This window comes from Diabrotica virgifera, chromosome 2 (assembly GCF_917563875.1).
Source record: "Diabrotica virgifera virgifera chromosome 2, PGI_DIABVI_V3a".
Lineage (NCBI taxonomy): Eukaryota > Metazoa > Arthropoda > Insecta > Coleoptera > Chrysomelidae > Diabrotica > Diabrotica virgifera.
The window spans coordinates 223903386-223913579 of NC_065444.1; the positions used below are offsets into that span (position 1 = coordinate 223903386).

General features: G+C 36.7%; 1 long non-coding RNA gene across 1 annotated transcript; it reads left to right on the top strand.

Moving 5' to 3' along the window:
- Positions 1-8681: 8681 nt before the first annotated feature.
- LOC126880424 (uncharacterized) lies at positions 8682-8967 on the top strand. Its single transcript, XR_007696589.1, has 2 exons — positions 8682-8730; positions 8829-8967. It is a non-coding gene; the product is annotated as an uncharacterized LOC126880424 (long non-coding RNA).
- The last annotated feature ends 1227 nt before the right edge of the window (positions 8968-10194 follow it).

Genomic DNA, 10194 nt, shown 5'->3' on the forward strand with positions numbered 1-10194 from the left:
TTTGAATTTATTGATGTTCATTTTTGAATTTTTGCGATAGGTACTACATATACCAACTAGAAGTAGGTACATAATCTAAATTTACAATCAAGATGCAGTATATAGATGGATTTTGGATTTATTAGTGTTCTTTAAAAATTAACGGATATTTTGAAGGTACGTACATATATAGGTATTAAATAAAAGTAAATTGAGTAATTTAAGATGTAATAATAATATTGTTGCGTATCGGAATGGTTAAAAAAGAAACATAATAGTATCTTTATATGCTTTTTAGGTATAATGATGGACAACTCTGAAATAAAGGAGCTTATTATTCGAACTGGGAAATATGCCACAATTTAAAGCTGGGGCAGAATGATATAATATATAGCTTCAGAACAATATGAAGAAAGGAATTATTAACCAACTGCGGGGCCTTCCAGAAATGGTAGAACTTCATACATGTAAGTACCTTTTTAAAAATGTGTATACTTATGTATCAACTATAATAGGTTGCTTGAATGTATCGTCTTCTATAAAAATATACAATACAACGCTATATCAAACATGGCGGGTGCAACGCTGATGATGTTTTCTGTTAATTTATTTGAGATAAAGAAATCTGTTAGTCTAAAAGAAATATATGTTTATGGTTAAGAAATGTTATTGCCGAAAACCGTGAATTAGTTAATATATATTAAATGACTTAGATGTAAACTAATAATACTTTCCCGTAATAAAATTTCTTAATGATTAGGTATGCTGTCTCTTTTAGATTATAAAAATTAAGAAAATTACATATTATTATGTCTGCTTCAATGTTTAACATTGGTTGTATTTTCCATCTTGTTTTAGCTAAACAATGTTTATTGTGTGACTTAATATTATACAGATAAATAACTAATATTTCATTAACAAAAAGAAAGAAATAAACAAAGATGTGTGTGTAGGTTAAATAATGCCATGTTTGAACTAAATATGATTGATTATTGTTAGTATTATTAGTTCTTATGTGGGGCCGTGTATTTGTTTTTTTTTGTATTTCCTAAATTTGTCAAAATAAATATCTATATCTTTATAAAAAAAATTTTATTAAAGTAAGTTTACTCTTTCTACATAACGATTTTGTTTTAGTGAATTGCTGATATACAAAGTGCTATTAAAAAAGAAGGAAAATTTGAGGAAGTTGGATTTGCCTCTCCATCCTTTTATTGTTGTGTAGAAGCCAGTGGTTTAGGTTTACGAGTGGAGAAAATATTTGTATGTAATAATGACGTTTTGTATCTTGTTTTATTAATAAATAATGATTTTACCTTAACACAATGATTTATTTCGCCGTATGTAATATCACTTTATTTTCAAGAAATTTTAACTTAACTCTAAATATACGTTTATCTCTGCGAAATATATTTCTTAACATCAAATACATTAATTATTAATAGTAAAATAATAATATTCCTTACTAAGAAATATTATTGCTCAGAAAGAATAGTTTTGTAATGTGTAGAAAATATATTTTTATGACTAATAAAATTAATTAACATCAAGTGTAATTTCTTTCTGATAAATGGGTTTGAAGTTTGCCAGAAGGTGATAGTTCAATCATGTTTAAGATATATTTCTTTGGCTATAGTAGAATTTATTTGAAATATTTTAGAAAATTATATCTTACATACAAAGATATATTTCTTAGGCAATATGCCAAGTCGATCTTTCTTAAATATTAATAAAGTTTCTTTATGTCAAGAATTTTTTTCTCTCGGTGTAGAAATTAACAAACTAAGACACGTTAAATGCTACTAGAAGCACTCCCGAATCATAATTTACAATGTATAATATTTGGAAATCATCATTTGGGATTTACAACGTATATACATTGTAAATTATGATTCGGGTGTGCTCCTAGTAGCATTTAACGTGTCTTGGTTTGTTTATTTCTACTGCATCTTGATTGTAAATTTAGTATAGATACCTACATACATATAAAATACGAAGAATAAAACTATATAAACTAGTTCTTCCAATCGCATTAACATAGGTTGGAACAATAATTGAATGGTGGGTTGCAACAATGTTGTAAGCGACATATTGGTCAAAGTGAGGTTTTAATGCAATATTATTGTAGGGGAATTTCGGATATGATGGTCCCCTCGACTTGATGGTCCCCTCATGAAATCTCGTATTGTTGATATGGCAACGCCGTATGGGTAATCATTAGGTTTGTTCTAGCGTCAGTTTCAAACGGTTTGAAACCATCAGGAACGTGCGCATTTGTTTGATGGCGTTCAAGCAAACAGATTACTAGTTTGAAACTACTGGTCGGGCGTTCTAACGACAGTAAATTTTGATTTGGAAACTGGCGTAAAACGGTCAAAAGAGTTTGCGGATTTTGTCCGGATTTTAAGTTTGTGCATTGCGCAGTGGAATTATTTGTTTGACGTTTACAAATTTTAAATGAAAGTAATAAGTTTTGACTATGTTACTTACTTAACATTATTTACGTTTATAATATTAATTTTTAATATTTAGCATAAGGCTACGGCTCCACGGGCGAGAAATTGACGCTAGCAGTAGCAGTAAAATGAACTTAAGGTTCCGCGGAACGGAATGGGAATAGCCGAACTGAACCGACTGCGCACAAGTCCTGTAGTCGGTACAGTTCGGCTATTCCTATTCCGTTCCGCGGAACCTTAAGTTCATTTTACTGCTACTGCTAGCGTCAATTTCTCGCCCGTGGAGCCGTGCGCTAAATCTTGAAAATTTGGATACTTATAAGTGTAATGTTATAATGTAACACGTGGTAGGGTTCCTAGGTTAACTTTGGAGGATAGGTTATAATGAAACAACTTGTATCTATCGTGTCTAGATTCAGAATGGTTTTATTTCCGTTTCACTGTCCTTGTCACTGTCACGTCACTCTTACAATATTACCAACTTGAGTGCGTTCCGAATACTACCTATTTACATACATCACATCCCCCTCTTTTTATAATGACAAAATAAACATAACTTTCTTTAACAAATCTTTAAATAAACATTTATAAATTTCCACAATTGTTTCATTCACCCTTTACCCCCTTTTATTTTATAATAAAATTACTTATAAATCTAGTCTATCAGGTTTTTTAACAATTCGACCTGAAGAGGTTTGTGGAGGTAAGTTTATTGGAGAGTGATGATCAGAATGGTTATCAGAGACACTTTCAAAATTTTGTGACTCACTAGTTTCAGATTCGTTATCTGAATGTTCATCGTCAGAAGTTGCAGGAATGCGAACTAAAAATTGTCTATTTCTTGCAATTTCTGACCCAGAATCTCTTACCTAATTTAATCGAGTAGGTTTTATCTCTTAATTTATGTGTGATAAGACCTTCTCTCAATTTGTTTTTATCTTTAATATAAACTTTTTCATTATTTTTAAGCGGTTTTAAATTTATTGTCCCTCTATCATAATAAGCTTTTTGACTGTTTTGTCTTTTCTGAAAATCGCTGATTACTATTTTAGAATTACATAATTTTGGTTTTAGAATTTTGTCAGTGGTGGGAATCTGAGTTCTAAGTACTCGTGACATTAAAAGTTGAGATGGTGATGGTAAATTTGAATCAATTGGTGTATTTCTAAGTTGTAGCAATGTTAAATATGTATCTTTACCATCTCTAAGAGATTTTCTTAGCGCTTTTTTATAGGTTTGAATATATCTTTCACTTAGACCATTAGATCTATGATTTTCTGGGCTTGACTTTATGCTTTTAAATTCCCATTCTTGACAAAATTTAACAAATTCATTGGCTGTGTATTGTGGTCCACCATCAGAGTAAAATATTTTTGGTATTCCATGACGAGCAAATATCGATTTTAAATGTGTAATTATAGTTGAACTGGTTGTATCGTTCAACAGACAAATTTCTGGATATTTACTGTAATAATCTACCACCATTAAATAACTTTTTTGACCTATGTAAAATATATCAGAGCCAACTTCCTCCCAGGGGAGTTCTGGGATATTGTGTGGAGTCAAAGGTTCTCTCTTTGCATTTTCAAATTGTGGGCAAATTGGACAACCTTTAACTTCATTCTCAATGTCAACTGTCATGGAAGGCCAATATAATGATTGTCTAGCTAACATTTTACATTTATTTATTCCTTGATGGCCATAGTGAATTCTTTTTAACATTTCTTTTCTCATTACATGAGGAATTATAATTTGACTATTCCTTATCAACAAACTATCAAAGAAGGTTATTTCATCTTTGTAACACCCACCTAATATCACCATATTGGGCTGCATAGCTCTGACTACCAGAGGCCAGCCTGAGAGAAGAGTGACCGTTGACTTTAGACAGTTGAAATATGAATATAGGATTCTTAACCTACCATGCCCCGCGCACTCTAATAGCAAACATGTAATCGTATTATAACGTGACTAGTGTAATTACTTCTAATTACAATAAAACTAGCGGTTCGTAATTTATATACGACTTTATTTATATAAGTTACAGACGAATTTATCTTATACACTAAACTTATTCACAAAATATGCCCGTATTTATACCCAGTTGTTATTCTGGAACAATCGACTCCCATCTCGAGCTATCGGCTTGTTCCGCCTACGTGACGTACCTTCCAGAATTCTCCGGCGAGGCCTAGCACATCCGATTACGTCATTCTCGAGGTGTTTACTGTTATACGGGGATCGGCCAAGATTTCTCTTCCGCTACACTGCTCCCCTCTTAAGATCTGAGCGTCTCGATCAGCAACTCTAAATGAAGGCCCAGGATGGCGGAATCTACACGACTCTCCAGCTCTGCATACACCCTTCAAGAAGAAATAACAGTCTACTGTCTTTGAAGGGTACGACATCTTCGGGTTCATGCAACACACAATGATTTGTACACCAGTTCCTCTGAAGACCACTTCAAGCATGCTTCTCACAATCTTCCAATCCAGATTTTCTACTGCATGGCCTATTTTTGGTAAAGCCAAATTTTTGATGTCATAATTACACACGATTTTCTTCAAATTAGTTAGAGCACGCCATATGTTCTCGTAGCTTGGCGTGTCCGTATAAGACTTTCTGGTCACCATATACAGCAAAGATCGAGGACCATCTTCCAATCGCAGTACTCTTCCAATTTTAGGCTGCTGATTTCTTAACTCGTCCAGGCGGCCGAACTTTCTATTGAATACGGACGATATTCCTTTAGTCATCTCGAGGTCTTGGGCAACACAGTGGGCCAGAGAGACGTTTTCTGGAACACCAAACAGATCTTGCTGAACTTCTGTGGTCACGCTGAATCTAGCACTCTTTCTCGCTGCGTAATTTGACATAAATTGATTAAAACTTGGCTGTGCGACATCTTTCATCTCCTGTTGGAGGACTCGTGCTTCTTCTGTTTCATTTGAGCCAGCATATGGTGCAAGACGATTTATGTGAATAACTTTTGGTTTACCGTTTGGCAACTTCTTAATTCTGTATATTACGTCATTTATTTTCTTCTTAACTTCATACGGACCTTCCCATTGTCTTTGCAGTTTAGGACACAAGCCTCGACGACGTTGCGGATTATAAAGCCAGACAAGATCACCTACTTCGAAGCTTTCATTCTTGCATCGAGAATCATATTGATCTTTCATTCTGTTACTGGCTATCTGGATGTGTTGTCGGGCAAGTTCATGAATGTTGTTCATTCGTAATTTCAGGCGGTCAACGTAGTCTTCGCCTGCAACATGTTCCTCGGAAGGTCCGCAGCCAAACTCTAGGTCGCAGGGCAACCGAACTTCACGACCCAACATCAGGCAGGTTGGTGTTTGACCTGTAGTTTCATTTACGGCCGAGCGGTAGGCCATCAGGAATAAATGAATGTGTTGGTCCCAATCTCGCTGATGTTCAGATACAACTTTGGACAAGTGTTTACCCATCGTTCGGTTCATCCTCTCGACCATCCCATCTGATTGAGGATGCAGGGGTGTTGTTCTGGTCTTATTGGCACCAATCAATTTACAAACGTTTTGGAAAAGAGCTGACTCAAAGTTTCGCCCTTGGTCGGAGTGGATCTCCAAGGGAACACCAAATCGGCTAAAGAATTCTTTAACAAGTACCTCTGCAACGGTAGCAGCTTCTTGATTTGGTAATGCATAGGCCTCAGTCCATTTTGTAAAATAATCCATGGCTACCAGGATGTATTTATTTCCAGCATCGGTTTCTGGAAATGGACCTGCAATGTCGATAGCTACTCTTTCCATAGGACTTCCAACATTGTACTGTCTCATGGGTGCTCTCTTTTTACCAACCGGACCATTACCGGATGCACACGGTTCACATTTTCGGCACCATCTTCTTACATCATCTTTACAGTTCACCCAATAGAACCGTTCTCGAACCTTTTGCAGAGTCTTCGTAATACCAAAGTGTCCACCTGATGTACCGTCATGCAACTGACGCAATACTTCTGACACTTTACTTTTAGGTACAATTAACTGAAGCTTAGATTCTGTACCATCATCGTTCTCAAAGGTTCTGTACAGAAGATCATCTTTTAGTACCAGGCAATTCCATTGGCTCCAGTAGGCCTTGACTTCTGGACTACATGCACTAATGTTCTGCCAACTAGGTCTCTCACCTTGCCGCATCCAATCCAATACTCTTTTTATACATGGGTCATCTTCTTGGGCGTCTTGTAACTGTTCGGGCTGCCATTGCTCATTAACGACGGTGGTTCGTCTCACAGGGCAAAGCTGCTCCTCTACTTTAAGCCGGTGATTACAACTTTCACCGCATGGCCGTATTGAGGAAGCATCTGTATTTGAACCAACTCTTCCAGCCCTCTTCATGCGTCTCTTCGGCATCGTGTCACGAATCACCCTCCGTACCATTTCCACCAAACGTTCATCTATTCTCTTATCGCCTTTTTCCACGGTTATTACTCGATTGTTTCGTGAAGCTTGGCTAGCTGCTTCGTGTTCCAAGGCAATAGCAAGTGCTTCATCTAAAACTTTCGGTCTTGCTAGTCGTAAAGCTTTCTGTAGTTCACTATCTTTCAGCCCATTGACGAAGGTATCTACCGCAATTTCTTCTAAAACGCTGTCTGGCACCTCTGGATAAGCCAACCGCACCACACGAGCCACATCTGCTTCAAATTCTTGCAGATTCTCACTTGCTCGTTGACTTCTACTTCTCAGTTGTGCTTTGTATACTTGTTGTAGATGGGCATCTCCATAGCGTTTTTCTAGACGAGTGAACAAGGTCTGGTAACATTTTTCTTGACCCTTAGGAATTGATCTTAATATATCTGCAGCATCACCTCGCAAAGCAGCAGTCAAGGAAACAGCCTTTTCTTGTTCGGTCCAATGGTTGGCGGTCGCAATAGCTTCGAATTGTCTAAGGTATATGGACCAAGAGGACTTCCCATCGAATGGTGGTAATTTAAATCTCATATGATGCGACGTTTCGTCTCTCGGTAGTTCATCTTTCACTAAAGGATCTAACGTTGCTGCATTAACTGATGGTTGTACTTTTGTATCGGTTATCCTGCTCTCTAGCTGTTTGATCTTTTCTTCTACGGTCTCTACACTTTTCTGCATCTTATCGAATGTTCTAGAAACTTCTTCAAATTTCTCATTGTTCTGTTTACAAACTTCTTCTAGTTTTTCGTTGTTTTGCCTACAGACCTCTTTAATTATTTGAGAAGTCTCATCGAATCTTTTAGCAACATTTTCGAATTTCTCGTCACTTTTTCTACTAACTTCTTCAAGTTTCTCGTTGTTCTTTATAGAAGTTTCATCGATCTTTTGAGAAATGGTTTCGAATTTCTCATTATTTATCTTAGAAGTATCATCGATCGTTTCAGAAACAGTTTTTAATTTCGATAAGATTGCTTGTTCTGCTGACTGGAAGTGGAACGTCTTTGGGTCTTCTCCGTTCTTCGTTAGGACATCCTCGAGTCGTGCTTGTAGGACTATCTTGAGCCCACTGCTGTCCAGATCCCGTTCCTCGAGCTGTTCACGGAGCTGTTTTACTGTAAGTTCTTGTAGCAACATCTTTGGTCGGCACACACGTACTTTCCAAAATGTCTTTTAACAGTCTTTCCGAATACCGAACAATCAACGCACTTTAACTATTCCCGACGAATAAAGTCCAAAAGTATTTTGAAGTCTCTCTGTAATTTACTTATTTATATCGCACTAAGTTAACCGAACACCGACACCAACTGTAACGTGATTAGTGTAATTACTTCTAATTACAATAAAACTAGCGGTTCGTAATTTATATACGACTTTATTTATATAAGTTACAGACGAATTTATCTTATACACTAAACTTATTCACAAAATATGCCCGTATTTATACCCAGTTGTTATTCTGGAACAATCGACTCCCATCTCGAGCTATCGGCTTGTTCCGCCTACGTGACGTACCTTCCAGAATTCTCCGGCGAGGCCTAGCACATCCGATTACGTCATTCTCGAGGTGTTTACTGTTATACGGGGATCGGCCAAGATTTCTCTTCCGCTACAGTATTTATTTTCCTTCCAATTTGTCAGAGGCGCTGATGTCGGCATTGTGATTGGTGGAACATGACTTTTGACAAATCCTGCGCTATCTGTGAATCTGTGTTCGTGTTCGTTCGTTCGTTGTCGTACAGTCATTTTATATGGTCGGTTTATGTGATGTGTTTGTGTCACCATAAAAAGCTGATATTCATTCAGTCGTGTTTTTTGATATTTTGTAATCGAGTACCTTTTTAAAGGTAAGTTTTTCTGATTGTAAGTTAGAGATTTTCTGATTGTAGGTACTGTTTATCCAACAGTTTTAAAATACACATTTTATTTCGCGTTTTGTTGTTAGGTCTAATGGCTCCCATCAGGTGTTGTGTGCAGACGGAGGAAAAATTCAACGAGTAAACATATATTTAATCCAAATTAAATACTCATATTTCTATGTAAAATGTCACATTATTGTATAAATAAATAATTAAGAAACAAAAGTTGTTTGTGTTGTACCTTTATTGTCCACTTGAATAAAATATTAAATATTGGAAGTAGCGTATGGAGGCTATGATGTACCTAGCATGGAGGCTAGATTACGCCACTCTTCCTATCCAATCAACAACAAGAACGTTTAAAATTTCACACCTATCATGTCGAAGCTACAGACCACTTATGTGGAGGCCAGATTTGTAGTACCCTTCCATTTAACCAGGTGCTGAGATGGCGCTGAAATACGTGACATATTTTTCAAAGAGTAAGATCGCATTCTACCAAATCACACAACACTTTTTTCTATGTAACCTACTTTGTACACGTTGTAACGCTTTTACGATTTTCTCGAATAAAATAGTTTAAATGTTGTTTGATTTTCACAGTTTTGGTAAATTCGAACCCAGGGAACAAATATTCCCCTTACATTGGCGCCCACTGTGGAACCTTAACGTGTGAAATAACTTCAAAATAGAGGACTAATTCGACAATTCGTGCAGGACTTTTGTGCAATATTACGTCGTGGGAACGTCGTGTCTTCCACATATTGCAAGTCAAGATCGTGTCTTTTGTGCAAATCGTGTCTTTTGTGCAATCTTACATCGTGGAAACAGTGTGTCTTCCGAATATTGCAGTCAAGACGGAATTAAGTATAGGTTAATCAAAAAACTGTAAGTACACTTTTATGCATACATATCCCCTTCGGTCAAAGTACCCAAAAGCAGCTACTAGCCGTACAGAAGACAATTCTACTCTACAGCGGAGATGGCATCGGTTACACTTACAAATGATCAATTCCAAGAATTATTGCAAAAATTGGCAGTGACTACTCAACTACCGCCCGTGCATCAAGCCGGCAACTTATCAAAATGCTGTTCGCGATTCGATGGATCTAAAAATTCGGACGTAAACGCTTTTCTAGACGCGGTCACTATCTTTAAAGACTGTTCGCAGGTATCGGATGAAAATGCGTTGAAAGGAATCCCAATGCTGTTAGACGGTTTTGCTGCAAACTGGTACCAAGGCGTTAAAACTACGGTTAAGTCGTGGGATGAAATCGTGCAACTTCTACGTACTACATTCGGTCCACAAAAGCCCGCATATCGCGTGTATAAAGAACTTTTCGAGAATGAGCAAGACTCACGTACTGCTAGCGATATATTTATTTGTAAAGCTCGCGCTATACTAGCACAACTACCTGAAAATACGCTAACAGAACCTGTGCAACTAGACAT